This window comes from Magnolia sinica, chromosome 9 (genome assembly GCF_029962835.1).
Source record: "Magnolia sinica isolate HGM2019 chromosome 9, MsV1, whole genome shotgun sequence".
NCBI lineage: Eukaryota > Viridiplantae > Streptophyta > Magnoliopsida > Magnoliales > Magnoliaceae > Magnolia > Magnolia sinica.
In genome coordinates this window covers 38,266,541-38,287,611 of record NC_080581.1, presented here as the reverse complement: position 1 = coordinate 38,287,611, position 21,071 = coordinate 38,266,541, and positions in this window count along the sequence as shown.

The window sequence follows — 21,071 nt, the reverse complement described above, 5'->3', positions numbered from 1 at the left end:
TTTATACAAAAAACTAATAATAATAAATCAACACCGCACAGTACGAGTTGAGTACTAAGTCGAGTATTGCCCAGCTCGTACTCTACTCGTAATCAAAATGAGTATCAAACTCATGCTTATCCTCAGCTCAAACTCATGTCGAGTCGAGTTGAGTCGAGTCGAGCGAGTAACCGAGCTTACTCTGCTCGTGTACAGCTCTAGGTAGGTCTATATGGATAACCTTCACCGACATTTTTTTTTTCTTTTATCAACGTTTTTGACCATTGATGAAGGTCGTTTTTCATATAGTGCTATGTGATGAGATTACGCTTGAGGATATGATATGAGAGTGTGATAGTGTGATGAAGTTATACTTGAGAATGTGATACAGTTAATGAACTATGTGATGAGATTATACTTGAGGATATGATATAGTATTATCACAGTATGATGATGTTACACTAAAGAATGTGATGCAGTTGATGGACTATGTGATGGGTTACACTTGAGGATATGATGATATATTTGTGTGATAGTGTGAAGTGGTTCAACTTGAAATGTGATATGTTTGAAAGAATATGTGATGACGTTACACTTGAGGATATGATATGGTTGTGTAACAGTGTAATCTGGTTCCACTTGAGAATGTGATATGGTTGTCGTACTATGTGATGAGGTTGCACTTGACGATGCATATGATATGGTTGTGTGAGAGTGTGATGTGGTTCTAGTTGAGACTATGATACAGTTGATGAACTAGGTGATGAGGTTGCACTTGAGGATATGATATGATTGTGTGATAGCATGATGTGGTTACACTTGAGAATATGATATAATTGATGAACTATGTGATTAGGTTGCACATTAGGATATGGTATGATTGTGTGATAGTGGTTCCAAATTGAATAATGTGATATGGTTGATGGACTTTTTGCACTTGAGGATATGATATTGTTCTGTGAGTGTGATGTGGCTTTACTTGAGAATGTGATATGGTTGATAGACTATGTGATGACGTTGTACTTGGGGATATGATATGGTTGTGTGATTGTGATCAGGTTATGCTTGAAAATATGATATAGTTGATGGACTATGTGATGAGGTTACACTTGATGATATGATATTGTAGTGCGACAGTGTGATGAGGTTACACTTGAGAATGTGATACAGTTTAAGGACTATGTGATGAGGTTACACTTAAAGATATGATATGTGGTTGCATGAACGTGATGTGAGTCCACTTAGGAATGTGATACGGTTTATGAACGATGTGATGGAATTACATTTGAGGATGTGGTATGATAGTGTAATAGTGTAATGAGGTTGCACTTGAGAATGCAAAACAGCTGATGGACTATGTGATGAGGTTGCACTTGAGGATATGATATGATTGTGTGATGAGGTATATCCGCTTGAGAACGTGATATGATGTGATGAGGTTGCACTTGAGGATATGATATGGTTATGTGATAATGTGATGTGGTTACACTTGAGAATATGATCTGGTTGATGGACTATGTGAGAAGCACATGATATGGTTGTGTGATATTGTGATATGATTCCACTTGAGAATGTGATACGGTTGATGGACTATGTGATGACGTTGCACTTGAGGATGCATATGATATAGTTGTGTGATAGTGTGATGTGGTTCCACTTGACAATGTGAAACACTTTATTAACTATGTGATGAGGTTGCACCTAAAGATATGATATGGTTGTGTGACAGTATGATATAGCGGATCCACTTGAGAATGTGATACAGTTAATAGACTATATGATGAGATTACACTTGAGGATATGATATGGTTGTGTGAGTGTGAAGTGATTTCACTTAGAAATGTGATACGGTTGATGGACGATGTGATGGGGTTGTACTCCAGGATATGATATGGTTGTGTGATAGTGTGATGTGGTTCTGCTTAAGAATGTGATAGGGTTGTTTATTTTGACCAAGATTATAATTTATTTTTCTATATCCAGTTTTCAATTTTCATTCATTTAAAACCCTCAAAAGAAATAGTAAAAGAAATTAGTAAAAACTTTAAAAAGAGAAGAAGAAGAAATTGTTAGGTGATAAAGCAAAAGTAGTAGTTACCTATGTAGATTCAAGTGACAAAATTTAGTTAAACAAGGGGTCATGTTAGTTGATGAATAAAATATCATGTTTGGATGTTGAATTGAATTATGACAATACAATGCAATAAAGTAAATATCGAAAGTGGGTTTTATTCCATTCACAGTCGAGGTTATTGTGATTACTAAACAATAAAGTTCATTCATAAATTTTCAAGAACTTGTACCTTCCTGTGGTTACTTGCATCTTTAACTACCAGGAGGACTATTTAGCTTACCATTTTGCTGAGAACCATTCCATATTAGTATCTTAACAAACATTAGCCTCAACCTGCATCAACTGTGTGAGACCCGTATCCTAGCCCGTATCGTTTTGTAGGCTTTCGCAGTCCTCCCGGTCGAATTTCGGCGACCCTCGACCTGTATCCGACATTTGCGCGCGATCTTAAGATGAGTCGAACATATCGGAGTCAGCTCGACTCGAAACTTGTACCCTAACGATCGCGCCGTTGCTGCGGTTCCAACGCCGCCACTCGTGCATCGATCCGATACCCGGGCCAGATGTGGGCCCGCGTATTTTTCGATAAAACGCCGTGCATTGCGGATTCCGAGAGAATCTCTACGATAGGTCACATCAACCCATCAATAAATGTCAAGTACACAACCTTACCAAGCCTATCCCTCACCCATTCCCCAAGTCAACTCTCTCTTACATAACCTATACCCATCTCATTCATTTCTTATCTCAAGTCAACAAACACCATGCCATCTCATCCCATCACCCCACCTCACCACTCCTCTCTCTCTCATTTCCAAGCAAACCTCATGAGACTCCAACGTCCAAGCAAGCTCCATGGATAGAGCTTGTGTGGCCCACCTTCTTACCTTCCATCTCCACCATCCTAAATCGATCTCAACCGTTGAAGTCCATCCATTGGATCTCTAGCATGCATTGACAGAAGAAGAAGTCCAAGAAGATCTAAGGTGGGTGATTTTTTTGATTAGAGGGCTCATAAATGGTGAGACCCACCTTGATGTTTGCATTGATTGGAGAGGGACCCATAGTGGCGGGGTCCCTCCACTAATCACGCTTCTTTCTCTCTCCTTCTCTCTCTTTCTTTTATTTTATTTATTTATTATTTACGTTGATGATGAGGTGTGTGGCCCACCTTGATGGATGATCCACGCTGTCTAGTGGGACCACATGCCGTCCAAATGGTGGGACTCATCGTGATGGATCCATTTTACTCACGCTGTCCGGGGCACCTTGCTGCCGCGTGGACAGCCTGGATGAAGGGAAACTACAAATATCAGCTTGATACAAGCCGGTGGGCCACACGTGTGGACCCACCAGATGTATGCATTCCATCCACCCATCTACCGTCCATACGGTGGAGCCCACCTTGATATGGGATTGTCCACACCGTCCAATGCAGGACGTGTGATGGACGCTGATTGGCTGACCCACCCCCTTTTTTTATATATATAGTATATGTATAATATATATAATATAAGATATATTGTATATATATCTGGTGGGCCACCACGTGGTCCCACCTTGATAGTGATTTGAATTAGTATGCAGACCGTCCAACATCCCTGCTGCTGGACGCTGGACTGATGATATAAATATTATATATTATATTAATATTATATTAATATATCAATATATGTTTGGTGGGCCACTTCCACGTGGGACCCACCGTACCTACTGCAGCTGCATAGCAGCTGATGTGAGGTCAGATCCTCACCATCCAGACGGGACTCACCACTGTAGGATGAATCTCATCCAACCGCCCACCCATGATATATATGTTATATCCTCACCGTCCAATATCTGGACGGTGGCATCCGCTATGATATATGGGTTTTATACCTGCCGTCCAAGACGGTGGGCCCCTGGTGTATCCATGTGGCATCCTCACCGTCCATCTGAGGATGTGGAATCCACCGTGATCTAAGTGTTTTATCCACGCTGCTGGCCCCCCATGGGATTCTACCTTGATGTACCCCCTGTGGGATTCTACCTTGATGTAGGGGTTTTGATCCACCCTGTACATCCGTGCTAGGCCCACCTTGGTGACACGTGTGGTCACTGGAGGTGGGGCCCACCTAGAAAAACCCTTCCAGTACGTAGGGCTCACTAAGATGATGTGTTGTATCCTCACCGTCCAATCCATGGACGGTGGGAAGCAGGTTGGCTGGTCTATCACATACTAGCGGTATAGCTGCTGTATTACGTCTGCAATTCCATGGGACCCACTGGACGATGTATGTGTTACATCCATACCATCCATCCATTTGGTGAACTCGTCCTAAGGACGGAGATTAAAAATAAGACAGATCTAACTATCAAGTGGTCCACACAACAAAAGCAGTAGGGGATTGAACGTATACCATTGAAACCCTTCCTGGTTACGGAAGTTTTGGATTAAAATGATATATTTTGTTTAAAACCAGGTCTTTGTGACTGTGTGGACAAATTGGATGGAAAATAAATGCTATGGTGGGCCCCTTTGGGGATTTTAACGGTGGAGATCATTATCACCACTGTTATTTATGGTATGGTCCAGATGATTTTTTGATATGATTCAGTTTTGGGGAATGCTCTAAAATGATCTCTAAAAATAGATGAATGGTGTAGATAAAATATAGTGTATGGGACCCACCTTGATCTAAGTGTTCTATCCACTCTGTCCCGTCCATGGACGTGGACCCACCTTTGATGTATATTTCATCCAAGCTGTCCATCTATTTTACCAGCTGGCCAGCAATGATATATATTTTGATCCTCACTGTCCAGAATGTCTGGACGTTCTGGACGGTGCTGGATCGTTTGGATAGTGTTGTCCTGCCCCACCTTGATGTAATGTACATAAGGCCCATTGTGATGAGGCCCATCATGATGTATCTTTGGCCCATGAACGGGGCCCACTTGTTGCTTATTTATGGCCCATTGGTGTGGCCCATTGATGTGGCCCATTTGATGTATATTGAGGCCCATGGGTCGTGTAGCCCATTGTGATGTAATTGAGGCCCATGGGTCGTAGCCCATTATGATGCAATTGAGGGCCAGGGGTCGTGGCCCTTGGTGATGTATATTACGTCCGTGTATGCGGCCCACTATGATGTATGTATGCTGTCCATTCGTGTGGCCCGTCATGATCTATGAATTGTATATATCTATGTCGTCCATCCGTGCGGCCCGCCGTGATGTATGTATTGTATATCTATACCGTCTATTTGTGTGATCCACAGTGATGTAATTGCGGCCCATATGATGGAGCCCAATGTGATATATTTGTAGCCCATTGATGAGGCCCAAAGTGATGTATTCATGGCCCATATGATGAGGTCCATTATGATCTATTCGTGGCCTATGGGTAAGGCCCATTATGACATGTATTAGGCCCATGGGTTGTAGCCCGTGTGATGTATCTGAGGCCCATGTGCAGGGCTCACCTGTTGTGTATTTATGGCTCATTTAGTGAGGCTTATTGTGGTGTGCATTAGGTCGTGGGACGAGGCCCATTGTGAAGTATATCAGGCCCTTGTGTGAGGCCATGGGCCCACTGTACACTTAGCTCTATGTGGGCCATTTCTTGGGAGCAATGTTGGTTAAATAACCACATTGATGGGCGATGATGGTTAAATGTCCATATATGTGACCTTTTGTTAGGCCCTTTGTTAGAACGATCATCGATTGATCCCGATTGTCGATTCCGAGTATCGTGACTGATTTGCCGACTCTGATTATCGATCGATTCCGGTTGTTATGACCGATTGCCGATTCCGACTGATGTGACCGATTTGCCGACTCTGATTATCGATCGATCCCGATTGTCGTGACCGATTTGCCAATTCTGATTATCGATTGATCTCGATTGTCGTGACCGATTTGCTGATTCTGATTATCGATCGATCCCGATTGTCATGACCGATTTGCCAATTCTGATTATCGATCGATCCCGATTGTCGTAACTGGTTTGCCGATTCTGATTATCGATCGATCTCGATTGTCGTGGCCGATTATCGATTCTGAGTATCGTGATCAATTTGCCGACTCTGATTATCGATTGATCCCGATTGTCGTGTGACCGATTTGTCGATTCTGATTATCAATCGATCCCAATTGTCATGACCGATTTGCTAATTCTGATTATCGATCGATCCCGATTATTGAGGCTGATTTACCGATTCTGATTATCGATCGATTTCGATTGTCGTGACCGATTGCCTATTGACATGACCAATTTGCCGATTCTGATTATCGATCGATTTCGATTGTCGTGACTGATTGCCGATTGGCGTGACCGATTTGCTGATTCCGATTATCGATCAATTCCAATTGTCGAGGCCAAGTATCGAGGCCGATTCCAATTTGTCGAGGCCGATTCCAATTTGTCGAGGCCGATTGTATAGGCCAATTTTGATTGTCGAGGCCGATTGTATAAGTTGATTTCGATTTGTCGAGGCCGATTCCGATTGTCAAGGCCTAGTATCAAGGCCTATGTGATGAGGCCCATTATGATGCATTTGAGGGCCAGGCGATGGAGCCCATTGTGATGTATGTTAGGCCCATGTGAAAGGCCCATTGTGATGTGTATTAAACTCTTGAGTGAGGCCCATGATGTTGTATATTCGGCCCTTGTGTGAGGCCATGGGTCCACTATATGTTAGGATCTATGTGGGTCATTCCTTGAGGGCAATGTTGGTTAAATGTCCACATTGTCGAGGTCGATTGTCGATGCTGGTTATTGATATCGATTATGAGTATGTGACAGCATAGCATCATGATACATGCCCATACGCATCATCTGCATGCTTGTTATAGATGTGGTTAATTATTGCATATGTCATTAGGCATGTTGTTATGAGACTCCATGATAGGCAGAGGTTATCTCACATGAGCGCACGATATACACAAGATTGATGCATGGCTGGTTCATATGACTCATGCATCTTGCATCATGATTACTGTACGCCCTAGCGACATCAGGGTCGTAGCCTCCATAGGTATATCGTGGTTAGCCAGACGGGACACCGAAAATTCGTTTTAGCATCGGCCTGCCATAAATGGCCCTGGGTGAAAATCCCTAAACCCTCTTAGTACCAGAGGACGCCTCAACGTCAAGACCGAGTGGATACATAAGCGCCCGAGTGCCGAATACCAGGAGGCCGCGTCTCCCACTGTGTCGTGGTCGGTTGGGAGGGGGTGTGGCCTTACCCGCCCGAGCGTAGGGGGCATTACTAGGCTGAGTTTGACCAGCTCGTGAATGGGTCTACTATCGACGTGCCAAATAGGTATTGACAGACTATTGACCAGGCAGATAATGAGGTTTCTTACGCTCACTTGGACTGTGGGCTGGGAGAGCGGCAATGTCATTTGGAGTATACTAAACCCCAGTGATAATCCTAGAGATGAACAGTACTAATATGTGGACTTATTGAGCAGGAGTTGCATACTCATTTATTCATTCATTCACTATCCACTCAGGCTGGTTGTGCGTAACTATTTGTTACGTGTACCTTCGCAATGGCCAGAATTTCGGTTGGGGAGCGCGACTAACCTGAGATGAGGAGTTTACCACATTGAGTCTGACTATCCAAATTTAGGTATGGGACTAGTTTGGATAGAAATCCCTTGTGATGGACCCCATAGCCTGTGATACTACGTACTATCCCGACTTCACACTCCAGCATATTGCATTACATTCGCGGCATATTGCATTTTGGGTTACTGTGTTTCTGCATTTATATGGTCTAGATATGGCTGACGCTATTCGTGAACTCATCAGGATTTGCATATTATATCGCATCCTCGGCATCAGATATTTGGCTCTTTATGACTCATCATTTGCATAGTTGTTCTATATTGCGTATTCTGATATTAATTGACTCATGTACTTGTCTGTATTTTCTTTTATTTTGTTATCATATAATTCATGATCTTGTCAGTATTTCTGCTTATTCCGATATTGTACGATTATGGATTGCCAGTATTTTCAGTATTGCATAGTGATGGCATTGTATTGAATACTTGGCACTTACCTTGTGTACACACTTACACCACCCTCTAAGCTTTCTATAAGCTTATGCACGATAGATGCGTGCAGGTGATGTTAGGTTGCAGTAGTGTTGAGCTTGGAGCGTGGAGCAGTCTTCTGGAGCTTGATTTTCGATTCATGTATTTTCCTTTCAGCATTGTACTCAAATGATTATATTAGTGGATATGTGATGATGATATTGCCTTTGTGAATTGGGTAATCTTGTGGTTATACTTATTACGAGTTAAATGTACAAAAAAATTCTCCTTGTAAGATCCCAGGATCGGAATCTGGTGTATGGATGCTAGGAGCCGAGAATGGGGTACTATGGAGGTTGTCGGCATCGGATTCGGTGATCGGGATTCCTGTGAATCTGATTTCCGGGTTTGAGGCGTGACAAACTGCAATTTAATACCTAAGCTTGGAGATGTGATATTCATTATAAAGTATGTTGTGTTTGTAAATCATCAAAAGTAAGCAGCGAGTCATTTGAAGAGCCTCAAGAGCCTCCAACAATTTTCAAACTTGTCACTTGCATGACTTCAACTTCCTTCATCGTTATCAAATCTCAAAAGTGAAATTTCAATATGTGGACAACATTCCATTACATCCATAAGTGAAATTTTAATATGTAATTTTATCATTTTTAAAAATTACTGTACATGAATTCTTGTAGACCTATAAAAAAGAAACACACCTCACCTATCATATAATGCACCTAAACAACACAAAATGTACATCAATTCAAGCGGGCCCCATAAAAAAAGAAATGGGGTTCACCTTTCTCGCGTATCGTATAATGCACCTAAAAGGCACAAAATGTACATGAACTAGGACAGGCCCCATGAAAAAAAAGACCCCACATATCGTATAAGACACGTATATAATATAAAATATACATTTGTTATAAATAGAAAAAAATATATAGCTATTCTGAGTTCTTCAAATATGCCAAAATCTGAACATCATTCGACTTGAACAATGATCCTTGGTACAACCAAATTACCCTCCCGCGGCATATAACGAATGAGTTGCTATTGCTTGAACTTCTTATTTGCACAAGCCCATCCACAACTGAATTACCCTTATATAGCATATAATTCAAAATGAAGTTCACTCTCATGAAGATTCCGTTCATAACAACACACAATTCCTAATTTAAAGCAATACCTGTAAAAAATGAATGAAAGCAACATATCATTACATATTTAATCCACATTTTGTATATTTGGGTTATACACTTGGAAGTGTATATATTTACATTGTACATGAGAATGTAAAAAGGTTCGAAGACAAAGATGATAGGGTTTTAATGATAGTGTGATTAGGTTGCACTTGGAGATATGATATGCATTTTAAGAAATTGTGATACATTTACATTCAGGAGTGTAATGAAAATGAATATGTGTGTGAGCTGGTTACACTTAAGAATGTGATGTGGTTGGAGTATATATCTGAGTTAGAATATGTGATGGGATTACCATTGAGACTGCGATGTGGTTGATGAGAGTATAAGTTGGTCCAACTTTGGGATGAGAAGTGATTTTCATATATAGCGATCCCATTACACTTGACAGTATGATAGTGGTGATGAAGTGTGTTGAGGTTAAACTTGAGGATGTGATATGGATAGTAGAGAGTGTGATTAGCTTACACTTGACGATGTGTTGTGCATTATAAGGAAGTGTGATGTGATTACACATAAGGGTGTGATGAGGATAGAGTATGTGATTATACTTAGGGGTTAATATATTTTAAAAAAAATCTGAAAACGGTTTAAGAAAATATCATATATGATGAACCTTACCATATTCTATTGTGATAAAGGTCGTTGTTCCTCTATTCCAAATATTGAATTACTACTTACCACGGATTATTAGAATGCACTATATGTAATGAGATACTGTACAGTCAACATTCCATAAATTTCGAGTTAATTTCATTACGATATAGCACAATCAATGAAATCAAAGTTCAATTTGAATAACAACTACTTTTTTAATTACTAAAATACCTAAGTTTACAAAATACATATGCGTACATTTTCATTTTACAAAACTAAAGTATATCATCTTTCCTTAAATGTTATTCATTACGTGGAGTAATTGAGTAAAGTTGAAATTATCAAGCATATGAAAATTTGAATCAACTTCATGCTGGATAAATGGATGTGGTTGATCCATGGAAGGAAATAGCTATGGTTGACACCAGGAAGGAGAGAGTTGTGGTTGAATATGTGCTTCCAGTGTATAGTATGTGGTCATGGGGAGTGGCCCAACATTATTGTTTCCCTAATGTTATGTACAAGTTTCATTACAAAATTTCAATTTCATTATAAAATAATTTTTCATTGCTCTAAGGGTAATTGAAATGCTACCTGAGCAAATGAAGATTGAACATTAGAGCGTACTAATGCGAGCTATTTAGCTATTTATTAGGATGGACTGGATTTAATGTATCTCTTTATTCTTTCTGTTGATGTCTCTTTGATTTTCATTTCTCCAAACTACTCTTAATTCTACGTCTACCATGAAAATTCTCATTTCTTTTAATTTCATGAGCTTTTTCTCTTATTTCAATGATTTTAATGCTTTTTCTTTTAATACTGTAACTTTCCATTGCTTTCTCATGAGTTTTTTTTTTTTTTAATTTTTTTTAATTTTTTAGTTTTTTAATTTTTTAATGATTTCGCTTCTTTGTTGCACATCATCAACATCAAATTTTACTCGATAAACTTGAACGCATTTTTTCATTACTTAGGCTTTCAACATGTGATGATGGTTCTTTTTCATTCTATTTTTCTTTCAATATCTTTTTCAATTCTTCCAACATCCACTCTAAATGCTTGGAAGCACATTCAAATGCTTCTTCACTTTCACAACATATTGTTGTCAGTTTTATAAAGTTGCAAACTAAACTATTGTAATGCTGGGATTGTGATTTCTTGCTTTTGTCATTTGAGTCACATCCACTACTTAATGAGGGGAATGAAATTGAAGCAGCTTCTCGAGTCCACCTTTTCAAGATGTACTTAGTCGAGATATTTGTGAGGGTATGATTTGTAGCTTTTAATACATGAGAATACAAAATACCCATGAATTCAAACTTTCTACAGATAGAAGTGATGGATTCATCCATTAAGTTAACGGTAACAATGTGAAGACTATAATTTCTTCTATTCAAAACTTGATATTTTCTTACCGTACAGAACTCATCTACTTTTTCCACTATTTATCAAGGCTATCGCTAAATTTTGCATGAAATAATTTGAAAATTGTTGGTATATATACACTAGCTGTGTGCTTTAGGTACTAATAAGAAAAGTCACAATTGGTGAACTTTGGGTCATTTTAAAATTGGCTTCTAATTCTGCATTTTGTTTATCATCCATCAATCGTTTGAAATGTTCAAAAAATTTGATTATATTTTGGGCAGGATGTAAGTATCTCTTTAAATTCTTATTTAAACTTTTACAATGCTGGGTGCTCTTCATATTTGCACAAAAAGTGTTCTTTCCATATACTAATGGCCACTTCTCTTTTTCATTGAATAACTGTTGTAACCATATATTATCTGTAAGATTATATTTCATAATCATTCTTTCTCACGCCTGAAGAAATTCATGTTTTTCATCAAAATCATACACACATCTACTAAAATCATTGTCAAATGACTTGGAAAAACAAAATAGATGACTTAGATGTTTGCACGTGTTCTGAAACATATGCCATACACAAATACGGTGAAATGTTCGTTGTAACGTTGTCTTGATCGCATTTGACATAGCCTTATCCTGATATGTGAGAATGGTTTGATATTTTTTTCTACACATTGCATCACAGAAAGTTTTAAATAACCATCTGAAAGAATTGATTGTTTCATAGTAGAGGAGCGCAACCCCAAAGATGGTGATTCTAGACTTCTTATGTCTATGATGATTAACACCGATGAATAGTGCAAATGGTAGTACATACTCATTTGTTTTATACGTCATGTCAAAGCAAATCACATCTCCAAAATGTTCATAATCTAAAATCATTCTTCCATCTGCCCAAAAAATGTTGTTGATACAGTCTTTAGCATCAAATTGAATAGAATAAAAGAACATTGGATCTTCAGCTTGCTCTCTTTTGAAAAATATCAAAAGACCTTCGTCATCAAATTTTTTCATTACTTTCACCCTTTTCGTCTGTAAATAATTCTTCTAATCTACTAAATTATATCCAACAGTTTGTTGACCACCGACTTGTCTAATCATGAAATCAAATGTAGCTTTTGGCTTTATACCTGAATTATCACAGTTATCGGCAACTACTTCTTGAGTAAATTTTTGTTGTGATCTGAACAAATGAGCTTGTTTAGGAGATGCAAGAATATGATTGTGATCAATTTTAAGATCAGTAACACAATATTTACCTTAAACTCCCAATTTAATTTCCATATGTACCTCACAATATGTTCTTATTTCATCCTGATTGTAAGACCCGACCCGAGTGTGTTTGTGTGCATATATGTGTATGAGTGTACATTTCGTTTCTCTTGTTCCCGCAGTCCTACCGGTCGAATCCCGATGACCCGCGACCCTCGGATAGTATTTGCAGTCATCCTTAAGTCCGGTCATGTAGACTCGACTTGGATCGAGCCGAAACCTTTGCCATCTTGTTCGCATCGTTGTTGCGGTTTCGACGCCGCGTCTTGTGCGTCCATCTGATGTGTGGATTATAAGTTGTGTGAATCTCATTTATAGCCTTTGATTATGATCATATGGTCCACCTAGTATGGAGAGCATGTTTTTCAAGGTGGCCACCCTTTTTTGTGCAGCTTTCAACACACACCGCCCATACACTACCTAAACCCCCATATCCTACACCACCCAACACCCACACACTACCTAAACCCCCATATCCTACACCACCCACCACCCACACACTATCCATCCCTACTCTAGCCTAGCAACATAGTTTATATCACCATAGGCTATGATGATTTTTCTCTTATCTAGGAGAGAGAGTGATGATTGCACTCTTATAACCTCTCTCTCTCTCTCTTTCCCTCTCATTTCTCCCTTTCCTATTCTCTCTCTTTCCCTTGCAAGAGGTGGGACTTCTTTCATTTTTTAGCCCCTTCTCCTCCCTTCTCCTCTCAATCCCTCCATTGAAAACCCATCTCACCCATTGATCTTGCTTCCTTTGGAGCTTGGGAGCTAGCCCTTGAAGTTTGGAAGAAGATCTTGAAGGTGGGTGATGTATATCAAGCTTCTCCCTTCTTTTCTTCTTGCATTTCCTTTCTAAAACATTTGGTACTATGTAGGACTCACCAATCAATGCTGGACGTCATACATTACTCCATGATGAGAGGCCAAAGTCCTATTTCATGCATGTACGTTTCTATGATGGGTCATTCTCCACGGACCCACCATAATGGATTTCTTTGATCTAGGATTTTTGTTTGGTCATCTAGACCATTGTATGCATGTTAGGATAGCATCAGCAACTTCTTTAGATTGTAAGATCACATGCATGCATGATATATGAAGGATGTATGTGTGATTGTAATGGTGGAGGATTCATAGTACCGGAATCCTCCCCTATGGTAGTTGATCTCTCTCTCTCTCTCTCTTTCTCTCTATTTCTTTCCTCTATTTTTTTTCCTGATGATTGGTGGCCCACTGATGTGCCACAAACATCCCAAACCCTCAGATTTTTGGGACGTCCAGGCCCACTAGGTGGGACGTCCCTATGCATGTTGCACGCATGGGTTGGATGACCCTAAATGCCTGATTTTCTTGGAGATTCTTGATTGGGAATGGATCTGAAATTTTTGTGGTCCATCTATGTGGACCCCACTTGTATTGTTGAGCATTAATCCATTTTTTAATTAACTCATACATTTAATTTAATGCAAGTATATGCTGCTGCCCAGAATTTTTTGGACAGTTTCTGGTTGATTTTGGACCAGATTTTGAGACTATTTAAGGGACTTTTACTACCCATCAAATATACTTTTCTGAAAGGTGAGGATCTCATCTTGATGTCCCATAAATTTCAGCCCCATCTGACCTTAATTGAGGTCCAAGTGAGGTGGACAGACTGAATTTTCTGCACTGTTTTAGTAACATGATAGTTTGTAAATCCAAGATTATAAAATAATTTTTGCATTGGTGGGCCACTTTTGTAGACCCCATCCTGTGGTACACATATGAGAGGACATAAAAACTATTTTTTTCCAATTTTAGAGGCCTTTAGTCCACCCCATTGGGAGCTCAGATCAGGGCCAACCAAAAATCTATACTAACCAGAATTTTGGGCAGACGGTTTTCTTTCCTATTTCAAAAAAATCTGAAATTTTTTAGAAGTATGGCCCACCCATGGTAGGACCCAACTACTAATTTTTGGGCCCAACGGATCCCTGTGCATACTGTGGCAAGGGCTGGACCGGCCCACCACGTTGGGACATCCAGATCAGACAGATTATCTGGACAGATTGTTTTCTTTAAATTAATTAAAATACTTCTGAGTATCTAAAAATCACAAACTTTTGTGGAGGTGTGGCCCACCCATGGAAATACCATCTTGAAAAGTTTCAAGGCTATCGGGCCCCTATACCATCCATGGTGCGGCCTGGAGTGTCCCACCAGGCTAGGATGCCCAAGCTGGGGCATCCAGCCTTGACTGGCCGTCTAGGTAACTTTGTGGGCCCACCTTAATATATTGTATATCCCACCATTCATCCATGTGGGGTCCATAGGGGACTTGATCATTCTCCCCTTCAGTAGCATTCAATTGTGGCCCATTGGATGAGTTTTTGGGCCAAATACCCAGGCCCATAGAGCTGCCTACACATGGGACGCCCAGCCCATTGGGCTGCTACTGGACGTCCAGTCCAGTAGCATGGCCCATCTGATTTTTGTGTTAAATCTACTCCCTTCATCTGGTGGATCCCCCTGTGACATGTATGGGTCACCAAGAACCAAAATAATTTATGAATTAATTATTTTGGAATTTCCAACAAGCCTAGATTGTGGGTGGGCTGGAATTTCAGTAATAGGCCCATGATCGCTGCCCATAAATGAATTTTTTGCGGCAGCATGGTCCACCAAATTTGGGAACATTATTACACATATCTTACCCCATTTTAGTTAGATTTTTGGGCTTAATTAGTGCATATTTAAGGCGCATTCCAATTGGGTTTTTATTGGACTAGTCTTCTTAGTTATTTGTTGGGTTTTCCTAGGCCCATTATCTTGAAACTCTTGATAGGCCCATTGGACCCTTGGGGCCTATATTTATTTATGCCATTATGATGGGTTTTATGGGCAAATATTCAAGTAGTTGGGCCCTTGCTTGCCTATTAAAATAAATCCATACTTGGGCCAAGATGTGAGGCCCAACTTACTTGTTTTAAATATAAGGGTTACCCATATGTTGGAATAAAGGGCTGCCCATTAGGCCCACCACAATGAGTAGTCTTATGATCTTTACGGTTAGGCACAAACCTTACTTGAGGGCCCACCATCTTACTTGTGTTGGGCTTAGTGTATGGCTCACTAGGCCATGGATTGCTTGGGCCTTGGACTTTACTTTATATGCATAGCGGGCTACCTTTTGGGACCCACTTGAGGTTGGATGTCCTCCTTGGTGGCCCTAAGGTAGGCCCATAGGGTTCCTATAGGTGGTTGAAGGCCCACCTTGGGCCCTTGATTAGGACTACTTCTTCCTTGGGTTTATAACCCTCTAAGCTTGTAAGCCACCCCAAAGTATTAAGCCCCCACTAGAGAACTTCACTTTTCCTTAGAGTACCTGTCTATGTATCTAAACCTTGTCCCTCCTTGGGAAGGAGTATTTTCTACAGGTAACGCTCTTACATCATTGTGACCCATATGCATCATCCGTGTGAATTGATTGTATTGTGTGATGGTCATAGAGGGATGGAGTTTCTCCCCTTATGCACATCGAGTGCTTGAAGCTAGTACATGATTTGTTTGGGTGACTCATGCATTGGCATCACATTTCATGATGTTACCGCCCTTGTTTCACCAGGGCCTTGCCTTCACAGGGATGTTCGTGGATGGCCGTATGTGTGGACACCGAAAATATTACTTGAGCATACCGGGTGCATAGGATGCTCATGGGTGAAATTCTCAAAACTTCCATGGTACCAAGGATCTGTCCCAACACTGTGACGGAGTGAAAACTATGAGCGCATGACGACCTTATACTGTTAAGCTGCGACTCCCACTGTCGTGTAGTTGGTTGGGTAGGGGTGTGGCCTTACTCACCTGATGTAAAGAGGCATTACTAGGCAGAGTCTGACCAGCTCGTAAATGGGTCCACTACCTTCAGACCTTGCTGGTGATTGGCTGTCCACAGGCAGGTAGTGAGGTCTCTTACGCTCATTTGATTGTGCGGGCTGTAGAGCGGCAGTCATCCAGAAGTGTACTAGGCCTCGGTGATTTCGTTATGATTGGAAATGTACTTGATATGCGAATTGGATATGAGCAATGACATCACTTGCATCGCATTCGCATCGGCTGTATAAGCTCCTTTATGCATCGCCTTGGTAAGGCGCCCAGTACTTATTGCATCGTATTCATGATAAGCCTTGATAAGGCTAGCGATATTGTCATTGAGCATGTTTCCCATACTATACCTCCTATTATTCTTCTCTGTACTATTGTCACACACTTTTACCACCCTCTAAGCTTCTATAAGCTTATGCATGATTGATGCGTGCAGGAGACCCTATGCAGGGGTTGTAGCGGCAGAGCTTGGATTAAAGTTGAGCTTGAGGACCCCGGTGTTGCAGACTTTTCTCTCCTTCTTCTATTATCTTATGTATGTCCTTTTGGACCTTATGAAAGCTTGTAAAAGTTCAAATTTATAGTGAATTTTGCGATGTGTTCCTTTGTTATTTTCGATATTTTACTTGCTGTGATCTTGGATATACTCGTATTGGAAATGACTATACTATTATGAAAATCCTCCTTGTAAGATCGTAGGATCGAAACTTGCCTCAGGAGCTGAGAATGGGGTACTACGGAGGCTGTTGCGGCCAGAACCGGCTATCGGGTTTCCTGTGAGTCCGGTTACTGAGTCTGGCGCATGACATAAGTTGGTATCAGAGCCTAGGAAGTAATTCTGGAATAATTCGAGATAACATCGCATGTCTGCTAAGGGCATAGGACAAGTAGTGTCCTGAGATCCTTCTTTTCGCTCCGTATTGAGCTTGTGATTTCCTGATTCCATGCGTTGTCGTTATTTTGTAGATGATGCCGCTTAGACATGGCACCCGTGGTCGTGGTGCCCATGGACGAGACACCCGAGATACCCGTTCTACTCGAGCGCATCCCGCTCCCATCGTAGTGGATCTGATTCCCGAGGTCTCGATTCAGCTTATTCCTCCTGTAGCACCTGTTGAGCCTGTAGTGTCTGTACCTCCAGTTGCTCCAGTTCACCCACTGATCCCCCCTTCTCAGCCTACTGTTCCGGTTACAGAGGCTCTTGCTACATTAGCCACACCGTGCCTCCACCCGAGGTGAGTGCCGCTCCTGCTTTTTCGATAGTGCCTATAGGTGTCGAGCATTTTCAGCAGCTGATGCAGCTTGTTGCTATCGCGTTGCAGACTCGTCAGCCTGCAGCTGCTCCAGTTTCCGATCAGAGTGATTTACCACGCGCTAGCGCTATTTTTCAAGAGTTTAGACAGCATGACCCTCCGAGATTTAGGGGTGATCCCGACCCATCTGCCGCCGAGGCATGGCGCACTGAGATCACGAGGATTTTCGACACTGTGTAGTGTCCAACCATTCAGAGGATATCCCCTGCGACTTATCTTCTTCAGGGTGAGGCCTGTTATTGGTGGTCGTCCGTGTCCAAGATGGCTGGCCAGATTTTGTTTGGACTTGGGAGGAATTCGTGGTCCATTTCGACTAGAAATTCTTCCCCAAGCATGTTCAAATTCAGAGGATGATAGAGTTTGAGACCCTAGTTCAGGGTAATTTGTCGGTATCCCAGTATGAGGTCCATTTCTTGTCCTTGTCTAGATTTGCTCCTCATCTCACCAGTGATGAGAAGATGAGGGCTCGTCGTTTTGTGACTGGCATGCATCCTACCCTTCGTAGCCGTGTGGTGGGATATTGTTTGGAGACATTCGATCAGGTTGTTCATCGGACATTGGTCTATGAGGAGGAATGAGCTATGACCCAGAGATCGAGAGAGCAGAGTTCCACTGGAGATTGGAAGAGAAGAGCACCAGCCGACAGTTCTAAGTAGCACCGTCAGCAGAGATGGAGGGGCCGATCAGAGTTTAGACAGCCTACAACTTAGATAGTAGCTTCATCATCATCAGCACCACCAGCCGCTTCATCTTCTGGGCCCTTTTTTGGTGTTTACTTCGGTTGTGGATAGGTCGGGCATCAGAGGCGTGGTTGTCCTCTCCCCTTATAGCAGCAGAGGCCATCGTAGTTGCCTCCTCCTCATCCTCCTCAGCAACAGCAGCAGTAGCAACGAAGGTAGTTTCCAGCCACCGCTCCTAGGGCTCCTCCTCAGTAGTAGACGCAGCCAGGTAGACCTCCCCAGCAGAGACAGCAATAGCCGTAGAGGGGATATCCGCAGGTCTAGTCACTGGGTCGAGTGTGTATTGCAGCTCAGCAGGCACAGACTCAGGATTTGCAGTCTTCTGGTTTGCTTCCCCTACCAGCTTAGGGTCAATTTTATTCCACGAAGCAGGCGCCAAGCTAGGACCCACAGTCATCTACTGGCGGAGTTGTTGAGGGTATTCTTTTTGTTTCTACTTGCGTTACCCATGTTATATTTGATTTTGGTGCCTCCCATTCTTTTGTGGCCAAGCAGTTTTGCCGATCGACCGATATTCCATCAGAGTTCGTGTTTGAGGCGTTCGTAGTTTCGACTCCTGTGGGGAAGTCCGTCGTGTTGACCCGTCGCTGCCTTTCTTTCCTAGTGTTAATGGGTGAGATGTTCCTTCCTGCCGATCTATTCGTGAAGCCGATGACAGATTTTGACGTTATTCTGGGTATGGATTGGCTTGAGGATATTGTGCCATCTTGGACTGTGTCGCGAGGACAGTTACATTTCACATTCCTAGCTTGCCAGTATTTCAGTTTGTTGCCGAGCCCAGGGGAGAGCCGTTATCTAGTTTCTTGGCTTCTGTCGTCAAGGATTCTGTGGCAGGGTGCATTGAGTAGCTACCAGTTGTTTGTGAGTACTTAGATGTGTTCTAGGAGATCCTGGGTTTGTCACCGCGTCGGCAGGTAGAGTTTCAGATTGATTTAGTGCCCGGTACTACGCCTATCTCAAAGGCCCCCTACCGGATGGCACCGTTGGAGTTGAGGGAACTACATGAGCAGTTGGATGAGCTCTGAGAGTTAGGTTTCATTCGTCCCAGCAGTTCGCCTTGGGGAGCCTCGGTATTGTTTGTGAAAAAGAAGGATGACTCATTACGACTCTGTGTAGACTATCGTGAGCTCAACAGAATCACCATCAAGAACCGATACCCGCTTCCCCGAATTGTGATCTGTTCGACCAGTTGCAGGGTACACAGTATTTTTTCTAGATAAACTTGCGCTCCAGTTACCATCAGATTCGGGTCCGAGAGGAGGACATTCCGAAGACGGCTTTCCGGACATGCTATGGTCACTTCAAGTTTCTAGTCATGTCATTTGGATTGACCAATGTGCCCGCCGTATTCATGCAGCTGATGAACGAGGTCTTTCGTCCGTTCCTTTATCAGTTCGTGGTGGTATTCATTGATGATATTCTTGTATACTCGAGGACCCGGGAGGACCATGTTGAGCACCTGCAGATTGTGTTTGAAACCCTCCATACCCACTAGTTGTATGTGAAGTTGAAGATGTGTGAGTTTTGGCAGGAGGAGGTGAAGTTCCTCGGTCACGTGGTGATGAGGGAGGGTGTTGCTGTGGACCCCTAGAAGGTGGTTGCAGTGCGTTAGTGGGTCCAGCCCACGAATGCGTCCGAGATCCACAGCTTCCTTGGTCTAGCGGGATATTACCGACGGTTTATCGAGAATTTCTCCCATATTGCTGCATCGCGGACCCGGTTGACATAGAAGGGCTCGAGTTCGTCTGGAGTGACACCTGCGAGGAGGCATTTACGGAGTTAAAGGACCACCTCACATCTGCTCATGTTCTCACTCTTCCTGATGGGAGTGAGGATTTTGTTGTGTTCACTGATCCCTCTAGAGTTGGCTTGGGTACTGTCCTGATGCAATACAGGAAGCCAGTAGCGTATGCCTCGTGCTAACTCAAGGTCCATGAGCTGAACTACCCCACCCACGATTTAGAGCTTGTAGCGGTTGTCTTCACACTGAAGGTGTGGAGGCATTATCTATATGGGGTCAGGTTTGAGCTCTTCTCGGATCATAAGAGCTTGAAGTATCTATTTTCACAGTCTGATTTAAACCTGCGTCAGAGGCGATGGATGGAGCTATTGAAGGACTATGATTTTAATCTTTAGTACCACCCGAGCAAGGCGAACGTGGTGGCGGACGCGCTCAGCCATCAGCCACGAGGCCTGGTGGCACAAATGATGGTGCAAGAGTGGCAGATGATTAAGGATGTTTCAGAGTATGACTTTGAGTTTTGTCTACATTCTTCTATCGTTCAGCTTTCGAGCTTGTCAATTCAACCCTCTTTGGTGGCTAGGGTGATCGAGGCTCAGCAGACGGACAAGTCACTTCAGGAGTACCGAGTAGAGGCCACATCCGTGGAGCAGTCAGACTGGTAGATTGGTTCCGATGTTGGATTACGCTTCAAAGGTCGATTGTGTATCCCGGACGTGCTAGAGTTACGTCGTGATCTGATGACCAAGGTACACCAATCGAGATTTACTATTCACCCGGGCTCCATGAAGATGTATCGTGATATGAGGAGGCAGTATTTTTGGCAGGGGATGAAATACCAGATTGCAAGTTTTATGGCCGAATGTGACACATGCA